The sequence below is a fragment of the Lissotriton helveticus genome, chromosome 9 (assembly GCF_964261635.1).
Source record: "Lissotriton helveticus chromosome 9, aLisHel1.1, whole genome shotgun sequence".
Taxonomy (NCBI): Eukaryota; Metazoa; Chordata; class Amphibia; order Caudata; family Salamandridae; genus Lissotriton; species Lissotriton helveticus.
In genome coordinates this window covers 84,572,997-84,588,982 of record NC_136070.1, presented here as the reverse complement: position 1 = coordinate 84,588,982, position 15,986 = coordinate 84,572,997, and the positions used below count along the sequence as shown (strand labels likewise).

General features: G+C 40.4%; 1 long non-coding RNA gene across 1 annotated transcript in view; it reads right to left on the bottom strand.

Annotated features, from left to right (window-relative positions):
* Positions 1-425: 425 nt before the first annotated feature.
* Positions 426-15,986, bottom strand: part of LOC144782633 (uncharacterized) — a 51,979-nt gene continuing 36,418 nt past the window's right edge. The window contains exons 2-3 of the long non-coding RNA XR_013601182.1: positions 4,474-4,565; positions 426-1,036 (exon numbers count right to left, since the gene is read on the bottom strand). This is a non-coding gene — a long non-coding RNA (uncharacterized LOC144782633). The remainder of the gene's footprint in view (positions 1,037-4,473; positions 4,566-15,986) is intronic.

The following is a 15,986-nucleotide window of genomic DNA, read 5'->3' as shown; positions in this document are numbered from 1 at the left end:
ATATTCATGATTTTCCTACACTCAGAAAGCACATTAACATGAATATTCTCTTTTAAATTTCTCTCTATGTTCCCATCTACTATCTTTTGCATATTACAATGATATGTGAATATTATTTTCAGAGCATACCCAACAGCATTTTATAAACTCACTAAGATGGCAATTAAACAAATACAAATTGTAAGAAATATTTTTAGAGCCAAGCACAATTTGTCATAAGTAGCCACCCTCTAGTCTATGAGAGCACTGCAGGGACACAATGAAAAAACAAAATCTGCAAAACATTTTCTCAGCGATTCAAAAATTAAGTTTATTATCCAGCACAAACATATTCACTGTAGATCACAATCATTCTCACTTCACATTTAATCATGAAGGTTCTTCCAACAGAAATCAATAGCTGTGAAAATGTTTTTTGCTTCTGGTTCAACCTTCAATAAGTATGTTTATTCAGTTGCTGGAAAGTTCTTGTTTGGCAACTTATTCTTGTTGATCTTCTTATCTAAGACTTTTCAAAATCTTTATCATTCAGAACTGGTAATGTTTGCAACACCCGTCTTCCTTTTCTCACATCTTCAGACCAATCAGCACAAATCAAGATTTCATCTTCAGTCCCATTTGCCTCAGTTTCATCTTCATCTGCCTCAAATGATTTGGAGAACTTGCGACCAGAACTCTTTGGAGTTTTCAGTTATCCAATTTTTGAGATTTCATGTTTTTGTTGTTCATGTTGATATTGTAGCTCTTGAACTCTGTGTACTTTTTGTTCACTCTGTTCTCCCCCTTTGGATCCACATGGTGAATTCAAGCTTGACTCAGAACTATTGGTTTATATCATCAAATTTTTTTCTGCAGTCTTCACTCCCTTGCTGTGAAATGCAGGGATCCAATTTGGCAATACCCACATTTAACAGCACCAACCTCATATGGTAGGATCCCTTCCAACAAGGGTCCATACATGATTTCCTCACCCCAACTTCGTCTCCTGGTTCTAATGGCAGGGTTCTTCCAATGTTAAAGGTGAAGCAAAATGAATCTGGAAGGAGATAGAACATCTCGGGTAAACTCTAGCAGTAATCCAGAACTAGTTCAACAGTCATGTTTACATTTGCAGCTAGAGCAATGCCAGGAAGTCTCACAGCGCAGCCCATAAGAATCTCATGAGGAGAAAATCCCTTTGTCTTGTTGGGCATGCCCCTTATGCTTAACAACATCAAGAGAAAGGAACTTGACCATGTCATTGCCTTTGATGAGCTTGGCTTTCTAGCTACCATTGGCTCTGTCTATAATTCCTAATATTACTGGGTGACATACACAATGGAACTTCTAATTCACTGCAAGTGCCATGCAAAGAATACCTCATAACCTCATTCCTAAATGTAGCTCCTCTATCTGACTCCAAAGTAGCTAGCAAATCTTAATCTAGGGCTCCATTCCCGCAGTAAAAGCTTGTGAGTGCATCACTTCCTCTGATTAGGTAGGCTTCTACCCACATACTGCAAAGGCATACAGTCACAAACAATACTACATGGTGGCATTCCTACAAAATCTATCTTTCACCCTGTGAAGGGTCTTCTAATTTACCTATGTGACTCATAGTCACATTATTTCTCTTGCTGACATTTAACTGTTGTTAAGTTATACACCTTTGGCAAATATTTCCTGCAATCAATCTAAAACAAGGATTCAACCAAAATGTTTTAAATGTCCTAACCATTGCATTACGCCCAAAATGTGTAGGTTCATGTAAGTGTATTGCTATTTGTAATAACATATAATTAGGTAGTGTAATTCTCTGATCACTTGAGAACCAGATTTCATAATCATCTTTTAAACAATTTGCTTTTTTCCATCCTTTCTTTTAATCCTCTCATTTTTAAGTTTTCTCAACTCTTCAAGTGATGGAGCTGACTTTGGCAAAAAACTATTTACATTTTCTTCTTCATATTCGGAATTTTCAATTGTTTCTAATTTATCAGAAAGAATAATTATTTGCTAAAAGAGCAGCAAAATGATTCCCAATTGAAATCATATCATCTCAAGTTTTGTGTGAGACACATAACACCCCTGCAAAGCCTCTTGCATATCTAAAATGTGTGGCACATTTCTAATGGGTGTGCCAGCAAATATCAAGAAATGCCTTTGTGAGTGACCATAGTTGTCCGAAAACGTGGCTCACTCCAAAAGTGTATTGGCAATCTGTATATATTGTGACATTACACTTATTGGCTGTGCAGCATGCTCTTGGAATTGCAATCAATTCTGACATTTGTACTGAGGTTATATTAGACAAGTATGATGCTTCCACAGTGCATTACAGTGTGCAGATTCTACACACTGCTTAAAGAGTTTCATGACTTTCTCTCAGGCAAGAACCATCAGCAAATAAAATCAAATCAGAAAAATTATGTGGTATATTTTACATTTCCAGTTTTGGCTTGGTACACAATTCTGAAGACATCGATAAAATTGTGGACACACTTATCACTTTCATCATTGAACTCTTTCCCTTTCTTTTTTTGTTCACATTTATTAGTCACAACATTGAGCTCTTTCTTTTGTTATTTTGGCAAAACTGTTGAGGGATTCAGTGTACTGTAGCGTTTAACTGAAATATTTCCTACTGCAAATATAATCTGCTCATACTTAGTCAAGCATCTATTTGTAATATGATGATTATGTCAATTAATCAAAATGTATCAATTGAATGTGGAACCTATACAATAAGTGTCCCATCACAATGTATTCGCTATGCACAATTGCCCAAAAAAGATGTAACACTTTTTAGGCACGTAGGCAGCACAGGCATCTAGAGCAATAGAGAAATATTCAATGGGCTGCTTTGCCACCTTGTGTGAGTGTGTGGGGACTGAAAGGGAAAGTGCTCACCCTTCACTTTTATGGCAGAATAAAGAACAATTGTTGTTGTAATTTGCCATTCTAGAGCAGGGGTGCTGCACAAGCTGTGTTTGAGCTCAAGAAAAGCTTGCAAACATTCATAGTGCCAAGGCACCTCTTCCCTCACATCACTGTCAATCAGCCTCTGTAAAGACTTTGCTATCAGGAAAATGTTTGGTATCCACTGAGGACAGTAGTCAGCCATCCCACAAAACATTCTCTCTTTTCTCCCTCTGTTAGTGGGTGGATTTTCATAGTCACAGAAATGGATTGCTTGGGTACCTTCCTCACTCCATTCTGTACTATCCTTTATTTTCCTCTTGGCTTTTTTCTTTCCATGATATGAGAATTACATGGACTACCTAAAACGTCTTTTACAATGCGCTGTGCAAACATTTTTTATCAATAACAGGTGCAATCTCCTCCTCTGCTTCCCAAATAAGTTTGTACTGGGAGCTACGGGTATACACTGCATTCCGTTTTACTGTGATTTGCACTGCCTCTGCAAGTTTGATCAATCAAATTTCTTTTCTTGTAAAATCTCAAACCTCCTTGTTCACTCAGGGCCCAATTCACAGAATGAACTTAAGACTAAATCCTAAACTTACTACTATTTGGTATTCACAGAATGCACTTACTACTTTCGGGATTCACAGAGTGAACTTACTACTTTCGGGATTCACAGAATAAACTTACTACTTTCGGTATTCACAGAATAGATTTAAGACTACTAACTCTAAGTCCGAAATCGGGGAGTAAATTCCGGCCCGGAGGTGGAGCTTCCGGCTTGGGGGCGGAGCTTGCGGCCCGGAGGCGGAGCTTCCGGCCCGGAGGCGGCGCTTCCGGCTCGGAGGTGGGGATTTTTGCCATGCTGAAATCTCCAACTCTGGGCCGCAAGCTCCGACTCCGGGCCGGAAGCTCCGCCTCCGGGCCGGAAGCTCCGCCTCCGGGCCGCAAGCTCCGCCCCCAAGCCGGAAGCTCCGCCTCGGGCCGGAATTTACTCCCCGATTTCGGACTTAGAGTTAGTAGTTTTAAATCTATTCTGTGAATACCGAAAGTAGTAAGTTTATTCTGTGAATCCCGAAAGTAGTAAGTTCACTCTGTGAATCCCGAAAGTAGTAAGTGCATTCTGTGAATACCAAATAGTAGTAAGTTTAGGATTTAGTCTTAAGTTCATTCTGTGAATCGGGCCCTGTATGTTTTAAACCTAGAGCAAAATCTTCTGCAGTAAAAAATGGGAACATTTTAACTATTGACTCCTATTATTTTATTTTAAAATCAGAGACTTCATCATTTGCCTGAATTCCAACACTGTCCAGTGTACAGAGTACGAAGATCACATTCTAACAGATCAACTGGACTTGTCTCAATTATTATGAACTCAGTGTTATTCATTATTGGGCTACTTTTTACCGGCACATTACCTGAGACCTTATTGGTCACTGGTTTGTTAGAAATGACTACAATTTGGACTTCTTCCGAGAGAGATAGAATTGTGGAATCAGTAGCAACTGTGTTAATCAGAAATTATACTGGATGGCCATTTACTTATCCAAAAAAGCCATTCTTTTCCACCTCTGGGACAGCACCAAGCAGCATGTAATCCTCTTTCCTTCTCGAGTACCATTGTTGCGCTGAACTCAGTCCTGTGGGAGCTCAAAGTGTACCTGCAAATTGTGAAAATTCACCATTAATCACTGAATGTCTTTGCTGAAATCTGAAACTGTTTTTAAAATCCTGCATATCATTTTGCATAGGTTCTTGAATACCTGGAGCTAAAGGAATATTATTCCCATTAAACTGTCTTTGAATATGCATATTGGACACATAAGCTGGTCAGGTTGGGGCTGCAGACTGAATCATCCTATTTAGTGCCATCTGATTCTTACTGTGCTGCATTTGGGGAACCATTTGGAACTCATTGGTAAAGCTATTTGGGTTAAACCTACAATCTCATTTTCAGTGTGTATCACAGATGTGAAGCAGTAATTTTTCATCTGTGCATTAATTAACATTTTGACTAGGAACAAAACAAAACAAAACCGCTACCTCTACAAATTTCACACAATGTTATGGGGCATTAATGCATTTCATGTTAAAACCAGTACCAGCACCATAACAAAAACTAAGACCAAAACCTGGAAACCACCTTGACAATGACAACACTACCATTTGACCTGGTGGACCATAATTTGCTCTGGCCAACCCTAATCTCAATGGGAGCACCAAGGGCGAGTGTTGGGTTTCTTTGTACGAGAACCTAACTAGCCAAGTTCGTTTTGGCTCACAGTGGGAAGGTTCATCCAAATTCAAAGTGGGGCAGGGGATATGGCAAGGATGTGTGTTAGCACTAGTATTATTCTTCCTATTTATCAATGGGATAGATAATTTTTTACAGACAGTACAGACCGATGCCCCCATGGTGGCAGGTCATCAGATACCCATTTCACTATACGCGGGCAACGCTTTTCTCCTAGCAAGAAATTCGGTAGTTCTCCAGAGATTAATGGATGCATTCTCAGTTTTCATGATACAAAGGAAAATGGTAATAAATACATCTAAAACATATACTATGATATGTGGGCTCAAACCTAAACCCCTCAAAACTTTCTTTATTGAGAAAAGTCCTATTAATACCATTACTTCCTTTTGCTATCTTGGTATTTTATTCAAGGATAACAGCTCTTGGTCTCAAAATATTTTGAATACCAGAGCTAAAACGAGTAGGGCAGGGCTTTGGGGCCATGCAAAAAGCAAGGACCTGCAAACGCAATACAATTCTTTCCTGAAATGCTTGTTATATTTACCGCCATCTGCTTCAACGACTAAGGCACATTGTGAGACATGTCTTCAGTTTTTAGAAGACCTCATATTGGCCAGACCACTGTTATTGTGGGACTCAATTTGGAAAAGGGAAGAAACAGTTATTACTTAATTGATTATTTTAGATTGTCTTAAACTGCACGATGCATTAAAATTCTGTAGCTACTATACATCAATTCCTCTTTAGAAAATCTATACAACATATCAGTATGGTCAGAAATATCAAAGAAAATGTTTCACACAAAGAAGGAGATCAGAGACACCTATCTACAATGTAGGCTGGATCTGAGATCTAAGGCTGAGAGGAATAAATCTATTGTTGCCTTGTACATATCTTATAGCCTTGAGGCGTGTGCCAATAATTATTTGTCAAATGTGATCTATGCCCAGCACTGTCTTGTTTATTGAGATGTGGCATCGTTCATCACCTTGTAGCCTTTCCAAAAAAGAGGACTCATCCGTCTGATGAGGTACTATGCCCCTGCGATAACAAAAGTAAACAGAGCACATTGCACTTTATGTTGTTTTGTAATTTTTATCAGAATTTTTGATATTTTTATTTCAAACCATTGTTTATCACCCGTAATTTATTATGTTATTGGGGGTCTTATAGAGCGCTCGGCTACTCGGGCAGAGTGTCCCGGCGCTATACAGATCTGTAGAGGAGTGACCAGAAAAAACACAGGCAGAATTATTGTCCAAACAGCCAAGTCGTAAGCCCCTTTCTAAAGGACAACAGGGGCAGTTTGTTCCAAAGTTGGGGGCCAGCAATCTGTATGAAAGACCTCCAATGCCACTCGTTTAGTTGCAGGTACAGCAGCCAGTGCTTGAGAGGCAGAGCGAAGAGATCTAGAGCGAAAATAGAACCACACTCTTTTCCTTAGGTAGACAGCACCGATGCCGTGCAGAGATTTAAAGGCCATGGTGAGAGTCTTAAAGTGAATACGTTTGCGCACCGGCAGCCAATGAAGCAAATTCAAAAGAGCCGAAGTATGAGCCCTACGGCTGAGGCCAAAAATTGCCCTTGCCTCTGAATTTTGTACAGATAGGAAGCGTGTGAGAAGATATTCCGGGAGGCTCAAATAAAGTACATTGGCGTAGTCCAACCTAGAGCCGATCAACGCCTGAACCGTAATCCTCCTATGGCCTTGAGAAAGAAAGGGAAGAAATTTCCTGAGGGTTCGTAACAAGCCAAAACACTGGCCGACTACACTAAGAATCTGGGGTTTAAGAGTTAGGCCTTTATCGATTTTTACACCCAGATTTTTTGCCAGAGAAGTGGCCGATGATGGGGGAAACATATCGGTAGGCCACCACAATTTCCAATGGGCGTCATGGGGGCAACCAAAGAAAAGAATCTCAGATTTATCCGAATTGCATCTTAGCTGGTTCAGTTGAAACCAAGAAAAAACAGCCTCGAGGCAGCTCCTGATGGTATCGCCGGCGAAATCTGCGTTCTTATCGCAGGTAAAAAGAAGCTGCGTATCGTCGGGGTAAGACACAACCCGGGCTCCATGAGATTCCACCAAATCAGCCAAGGGAGACAGATAAATATTAAAAAGAGTGGGGCTCAACACCGAACCCTGTGGGACTCCCACCTCCAAAGGGGGAACAAGAGCCAAGAAAGGGGGGGGCCCAAATTGATTGTTGGCGACCTGACAAGAAAGACTCGAACCAATTGAATACCGTCCCTCTCAGTCCAATCTCCTGGAGTCTTGCGAGAAGACGTCTGTGAGGGACGGTATCGAAGGCCGCCGACAAATCGAGTAGAACCAACATCGCCTTCCCTCCACTATCCAGAACCTCCTTAATTGACTCTGTGACTTCCAAAAGTGCAGTTTCTGTGCTCAGGTTTGAGCGGAAACCGGATTGAGTATGATGAAGAATATCTCGGGTTTCAAGGAAGTTCGAAAGAGTGGAGTGGACATGTTTTTCCACAATTTTGGCAAAAGCAGGGAGCAGCGAGATCGGTCTGTAGTTAGAATGATCTAGGGGGTCCAAGTTGGGTTTTTTTAATAACGGAAGGATGTGCGCCCTTTTCCAGGCACTGGAAACAGTGCCGGTTTCGAGAGAGGCATTAAGGAGCGAATTAATGATGGGATTGATGATATGTGCCATCCTGGCCAGGAATTTAGCAGGGCAGGGATCTGACGGAGAGCCGGACTTTAGTTTCGATAATAAATCAAGTGACGTTTGTGGGGATAACGGAGGAAAAAGTGAGAGCGTGTGACTCTCGGGAAGGGAACGAATTATGGAGAGATTTAAGCCGGAATCTCTTGTACAGTCGATAGGCACAAAAGAGGCCTTAAAACTTATGATCTTGTTAGCAAAAAAACTAGCCAATTGTTTGACCCAAAGCTCTGTAGGAGAAAATGTAGACATTAAAGAGGTGGGGGAGGTGAATTCCTTGACTATTTTAAAAATCTCTTTGCTAATATTAGCTGCCGAATCTATTCTATTAGAGAAGTACGATTTTTTCTCTATAACAATAGCCCTATGATATCCCTTAATGAGATCCTCATATGTCTCTTTTAATGGAGCACCATAGCTTTTGTGCCACGTTCTTTCGGCTTTCTTACAGTGCCTTCTGGTCTCATGGAGCGCTGGAGTGAACCAGGGGGCCGAAGCACGCGGGTCTTTTTTTGACTGAGTGGAAAGGGGCGCTATCTCATCAAGACGCTGCATGAGCCAAGACGGGAAAAGAGCTAAGTCATTTGCCAAATCACCCGTGAACTGGCAAGGGTGCGTAGCGAGAGATTGCTCCAACATGCCCGCCGTGACACGATGATAGGGGCGGGAGGCCAAGGACTGTGCGCCTGTGCTAACACTGGCTGCTTTAGAAATGCCCAGAATGTCAAAGTTCAGCAGGTAGTGATCGGTCCAAATCAGGGGTAGCGGAGGGAAAGAGGTAATGGGGATTGAAGAAAAAATTTGATCACGAATATGACCCTTGTTATGAGTAGCAGAAGAAATATAAGGAGACAAACCAAATGTACTAGTTACATTCTGAAGTTTCAAGGTATCAATTGCATCTACATCATTCATATGGATATTAAAATCCCCTAAGAGTAGACAGAGCTTAAATTTCATGATTAATGGGGAAACCGCTATATGCAGTTCATCATAAAAGGAGCCCGCATGGCCAGGTGGTCTGTAGAGCAACAGGCCAGCACACGAGTAATGAGGGGAAGAAGACAAACAAAAACCAAGTGATTCCACTCCAGAGATATCCTCAGTCATAACCACTGAACAGGAATAACGCCTATCCACCACGATGGCAACTCCCCCTCCCCTACCTATAGCTCGATCTTTCCTCACCATGTAGTAGTTTAGGGGAAGAGCATTAGAGATGTCTGGACTTGAAAAATCAACAAGCCAGGTCTCTGTCAAAAAAAGGCACGCCGGCTTACAGTCGGTTAGTAGATTAAAAAGATCAAGAGCATGTTTGCCCAAGGACCGAGTATTAAGTAGCATGCAGGGATAGTTGTTTTGATAGTTTCCCCTGATCTTCACCAGATCTGAGGAGTCTGCAACGCACGCCGTGTCATTGCTAACAAATGTAATCTGAGATGTCCAGCCGCAACATGCGCAGCTTAAGACATCCGAGGAGGTAGTAGGGAACTCGAGACAGTCGCAACCAATATTTCCCCTTAAGCTAATTAAAAATTTGGAATCATATTTATGCAAGATGTCTGACGTTCCTACTTGAGATCCATTTGTTGGACCTGGCCCAGGCGCCTCCGGGATGCGGACGGGCGCAGACGGGCTTACCTTTGGCACGCATTAGGCGTGCCCACTGCACTCGTCCGCTGCACGTCTTTGGGGGCATTCTAAATAAATAGGGAGGAGAAAGTAGGTCACAGGACGCTAAACACTAGTGTGCTGACCTAATTACCACCCAAGATGGCGGCCGTGCTGCAAGCAGCATCAAAACTACAGTGCAGAGTCAGGTAGGGCTATAGAAACACTTGCTGTAGGCAAAAGGGAATTAGGCAGTAGCTTTTTAACACACTGTACCCCAAAAGTAAAAATTTCAAACAGTAGTTGCTAATCACACTGTTAAATAAAACATTAAAATATATCCAGCCACAAGCGTGCGTGTTCCCGGCTGAGCCTCAGGAACAGATCTGTTTAGGTCACACAAAATGGCTATGAAATTCCTGTTGACATTAAGTGACCCCTTGATATGTTATAGTGTTGCCCTTTTCACTTTGAAAGCAATTAACTTGAGAAAAATATCAGAATTTATTGCAAAAGAACTGAAATGATATTATGAAACCTGTAGTTGCTTTTCCTCTATGCAAGAATAATGCTGTGTTTATTCTGAAGCCATTAATATGAGAAGGTCTCTTGATATAAGAAACAAACGGCCACATGCATCATTGCACCCGTTTGCGATTCCTAAATTGCGAAAATTAAGGAATCGCAATTTAGAAATCGTAAACTGCAATGCATGAACAATTCGCATTTATTTTTGAGATTCGGTATTTTTCCTTATTTGCGATTCACAATTTGCAAATCGCGATTAAGGAAAACCCTTCCCATTGTTTCCTATGTGCCAAAAGGCCCATAGGAATGAATGGGAAGGCATTCACATTTTGCGAATTTCAAATTGCGATTTGCAAAATGTGAATGCAATTTCAAGGGTGCAGGGGGGGTCCAAAGAACCCCTCACTGCACCCCTGAAATGTAACTTTAAATGCAATTTAAACACACACATGCCTCAAGGGCATGTGTGTGTGTAAATTAAAACTTTCAAAAAAGCAATTTGTGCATATTTAAAAGTTTTCGATAAATTACCATGAAGTTCAACTTCATGCTAATTTACCACTTCCAAATTGCGAATTCGCAATTAAAAAATGATCATGCATTGCATTTAAGAAATCTGAAATTGTGATTTCTTAAATGCAATCGCAATTTTAGAAATCGCAACATGGTTGCGATTCCTAAAATTGTGAAATGCATGATGCATTCCAAATTAGTCAATTGCATTCGCAAACGTCCGAAAATTGCGATTCGCACCGTTTGCTAATGCAATTGACTTTGATGCATGTGGGCAAAAGTGATTTTTACCAATTAAGATTGTATCTGCCTTTTTAACTTGCCTTTTTAAATTCAGTATGATTGTACTTTTATGGCTATCTCTTTTGATAGTCGAATAAAGATTCGAACTGAACTGAACTGACTACACTACTATCTTTTTTGGAAAATGTGGTTTGAGCCACCATCAATTTCTCTTGCAATAATCACTGCAATACTTGACATAAACCAGAATCTCACCAAAACCTTGGCCTGCCATTGTAACACTTTGCTGAATATGCAAACTAATTTATGTATGCAATCCCAACACAAAAGCCAAAACGAATCCAGAAACACTCTTTTTCTCAGGATATTGACGTCTGCAACACTGTCTATAAATATGCCAATCTCTAATGTGCATGCACTAATTCATTTGGATCTTGTGTTGCCTCTGATGATCTTGAAATAATGTATCTATTTCTGGGGAATCTTTGTTTCAAATGCCTAATAAACTCTATACATTTGCAGAACAATCAGAGACGGTTTATTTTGAGCCACTTTTCTCAGAGGTTCTTAAATTAGCCAATTTACAACTGACTTACACTCATTCCATAAATATATTGGGATAATGATTTCGAATAGCATATTTGAATCCATCCAAAGCACTTAGTTACTATTCTAACCACTTTTTTAAAATACTTCTCTGGTTCCTCTTTAAACTTCGGAAAGTTTGTTGTGAATGTAAAAAGTTTGCTTCCTGTCAATGACACATGCAAACAAGCCTCTAGTGAGAAAATGGGTTGTTGGTTGAGGAGATTGTACCCCAGCTTAAGAAACAGCCACAGTACATGCCAGGGTGAACCACTAAAAGCACCTAAATAAACCTGTGCTTAACACACTAGTAGCTCAGCATAAAACCAGTAAGGCCTAACTTAGAAACAATGTTTAAAGTACTTACATAGCACATAACCGGTAATAAAATGAAAACCCAACACAAGAGAAATCTCCCACCAATTTGTAAAAATAAAGCAAATGTTAATACATTATTGGACACCAAAGCAACAAACATCCAATCAGTAGAACCAGAGTTATGACTATTTAAAGTTTAAAATGAAATCTAGCACCTAAAAGATCAAAGTGGCAACTTCCTACATCCAGTTGTGGACGACCAGGCCAAAGTCAAACGTTATGGCTGACCCCGATGGAGTGAGGGTCAAACACAATAATTGGATTGGCCCTGGTTTACGATTAAGTTCAGACTTCAAATAAATTCTGAAGAGACATGCCTGAGAAAGTAAAGTTCAGTAGGGCATGGCAGCAAGCATTGTCGTCATTAGGGAGCAGCTGGCTGTATTTTTTGGGTGAAGAATCCCTCATTTGGACATAGTCTCTTTTTTGGAAGTCGAAAATCTCCAGCAGGATGAACCTGCAAGCTGTAGCCAAGGAAGGCTCCATGAGGCCGGATAACTCTTATATGAGCAACACTAAAAGGCACAAAATGAAGACTTGTTGAAGAGAACAATGTAGCGGGAGCTGCAGTAAAATTAGGTCGACACTGCTGTGCTACCCAGAAATAGGCTGCAGGCACCAAATAGGTGGGACAGGAAAATGGAAACATTTTAATTTCAAAATTGCGACTCAAAATCCAACTTTACTATTAAAAACCTTCTTTAATTATACTTTCTCCAAACGTGAATTACCCACGTGCTCCCAATCAAAGATTATCACTTATGATATGTAATATGGTTACCCAATGTTATCTAATGGGAGAGGTAGTCCCACAGTAGTGGAACACAAATTTGTGAGTTTTTTTATTTCCGGGACATGAAAAACTTAAAAGTACATGTCCAACATTTTATTGACAATGCACGTTGTCATATGGTCTGTCTAGGGACTTCTTTAGGGGTGACATATATGTAATAAAAAGGGAGTTTAAGGCTTGGCATCAGGGTTATTTTGCTAAGTCGATTTGGGAGTTCAAAACCGCCACCAGGCTTCAATGACAATCTGAGACATATTTTAAGGGGCTACTTAAGTGGGTGGCACAATAAGTATTTCCGCCCCCACTAGTAGTATTTAATTTAGTAACCATGTGTATGCGGTATACTATTAAAAGTATTGATTTTCAGCACTTTCGCTTTCACCATATGAAGGTGAACTAAGCACCCCCTCATCTTTCCGGACGCTCGGCTCTTCTGTTCCCATCTCTTCCACATGTGCTTGTACATGAGCTTCATAAGACGCAGGTAGTCTTGCTTTAGTCAACATTATGTCCATCAACTCATTCCCTCCCAATCACTCTCATTATTTTCCATCGCTTTCATGTTCTTATTTTTGTCATCTTGTGTTTTCTTTTTGTCTGTTTCCGCAGTAATCACAGGGGAAAACACCTATAGATTCTAGCATTTCTTGTCTCGATGCTTTGTAAACACAGTATCAGATCCATCCAATGGTTAACAGACTCTCCAATTTGTCCTTTCATCATTTTCCTATGTGCACTCTCATTCGCCACGTAGACTCACTCATTCAAAGCTTCAAACTATACTGGTATTCATCTCAAACACGGCAAAGCTCAAGTTCTCAATCTTTTCTCTTCAAATGTACTAAACATAGCAAAATGTAGCTTTTACTGTCAGCAGTAATTCAATTCCATTCTTTGAGCCATAGATGTTAATGCAATACGTGATGCATGAGCAATTCATGTGCAGGGGTACCAATTGGTCATCGCCTACATTAGCAGAAATCGCATACTTATTCAAATGCGCACTCACTGCAATCTCAACGTAACTCACAACAGAAATAAAACCAATTCAACCACAATACAATTTCAATACAAGACTTGAAATGCAATGCAAAAACAAACCAAATACTTATCTGCCTGTAAAGGCTCATTACAGAAAGGGAAAACCTCAGCACTTAAGGTGCTTTCAATCACACCAGGATAGATTCTCGACCAGCAGTAACCCACTTTTGGGTGAGTGGGTCTATTTCTGTGCACAAAATTTGAACTTCACAACCCTAACTAGTTCATGCACAACTAGTCTAGTTGTTAGGACATTAACCTATAACCTTACGTGACACCTTTATACATTTTCAGCAATTTGAGCAAAACATTACAATGCAGAGCAAATTCTCAAGTATGTGCAACACGGTCGGAATGCTACTGCAATGCGTTTTGCACTTTGCCGCAGAACAATTAACTCACTCTAAACCACACACCGCAGGAGAACATCAATACACCATTGCAATCCACATATAACAACTCACTGTGCAAGACAACTCACTTCACAGAGCCCTTTTGGTGCCCACGTAATGCAAATCTCAAGAGCTTAAACAGAATGGAAGTATCAGCGTAATCCACTCAATTGTCTAATTCTCTCCTATATTTTTATATGTAGAGTTCTCCGCTATGACTCATCAACTTACTATTAAAATGTAGTTTTGTGAATACTGAAAAAGTGTAAACTTATTCAAATGTGTAAGTTTACTTTTGTGATTCAGGCAGACAATATTGAGGCAGCCATAGAAAATGTTGGGCAAATGGTGAAGGCCTAACCAATTCGATGTTGGTTTTTTCCTTCAAAACCCCAAGGCACCAAAGCTGAAAGAGATCAAAACACACGTCTTGCTGATGAAGGGCAGTGTGGTGGTGGTTTCATTCACTTATGTACTATATATTTTGTAAAAATCCATTAGAGCAAGATCTCTATTTCCTAAGGAGTTACCTGTGGTTATTAAATGCTTGTATGATGATGTCTCACTGGGACTGCTCACCACTGTTGAACATAATGAGGATGCAAATTGCACACCCAGGAATTACCACAGCATGTGTGGAACTACTATTTGCAAATTGTGCTTGATTTCCCCTGGCCCAGGATGCAGAATCCAAAATTATATGCAAATTGGATCTGAAATTTGCACCAAGTTTTAACTGCTGAAAATTGCATGGGCAAACTTCATCTTCAGTACAACTTGCACCAATAATGTTATCCTATTTCAAGCACCAAATGGAGTTTTTACCTAAAGTGATAGAAGCCTGAAGTTGTAAACTGGGCATAAATGTTCTTTCTCTAGTAGATATATTATGCAAGTGGAATAAGCAGGAATATATTTGCCTCTGCTTACGTGTAAAATGGGTGGAAATGAGAATATTATACTTTTGAAAACACTGTATTAATTTCAAGAAGGTGTAGACCGGCAATCTTCAAATTGACGTTCAATTAACCCCATAGATAATCTGCAGAAGTCAGACTTTAGGCCCAAAACTAGTTCACTAGACCAGGTCTACCGCTTTCTTTTGGTCAAGTCGAAGACTGCAGATATAGGAGGGGGAGATTGTTCTGCAACATTCAGTGATCGTCGTGCTGCCTTTTATCTGGTCCCTAAAAAGAAACTATAGGATGTCCTACATGGGATGGTAATTCCTTGCTAAATTTAATCATGCATCCCTCTGAGGAAAATTATGCTAGGGTCTCGTGTGGCACAAGAGGGGAGTTAACCAAGGCATTTTGTATTGACAAGGGTGTGCACCAGGACTGTGTCCTGCGACCTACCCTTTTTTGTATATCAACAACTGTTTAAAGTATTTGTTTAACTATGTTAACCAGTCACCCAAGTTAGCAGGACAGAAAGTTCCAGCCCTCGTTTTGCTGACGACACCCATTTACTGAAGGGGCCTTTAAAATCTTGTGGATAACTTTAACCTCTGGGTATGGTCTTGTAATCAATGCCTACAAAACTACCTTAAACTAGGAAAAAAGGGTGGAAGATTCTGTTAATATTGGAACAGCGGCCTTGGAAATGATTGGGGAGATCGCTTACCTAGGATTTCGGCTGGTGAACTCTGGGTTTTTGGCCCCACAGATCCGTAAAAGTTCACATATGATAGTGGTGGGCCTATCCTTAGGTTTGCAAAAGGGCTTCTTGGTTCTCAATCTTCCATTCTATTGAAATTTACAATATGCAAGGCAGGAGCGCAGCACTGTACGGCTCTGAGCTCTGGGGCCATTGCAATGTGTGCTCTGTGGGCATTGCCAAAAACAAGTTTATACAAGCCCTAAATGAGTCAGGGAGCAGTACGCCCTTGGTGCCCTTATTATTGGGCCTAGATGTTAACTCTGTTATAGAATTAGGATTTGAGCCGCTAGTGAATTACACCATTACCGAGATGGGCTGGGGGAAATTATAAAACTGCAATCATCTTCGAAGATGCCTATGTAAAAAAAGCTTGTTATGATCTTGGCTTA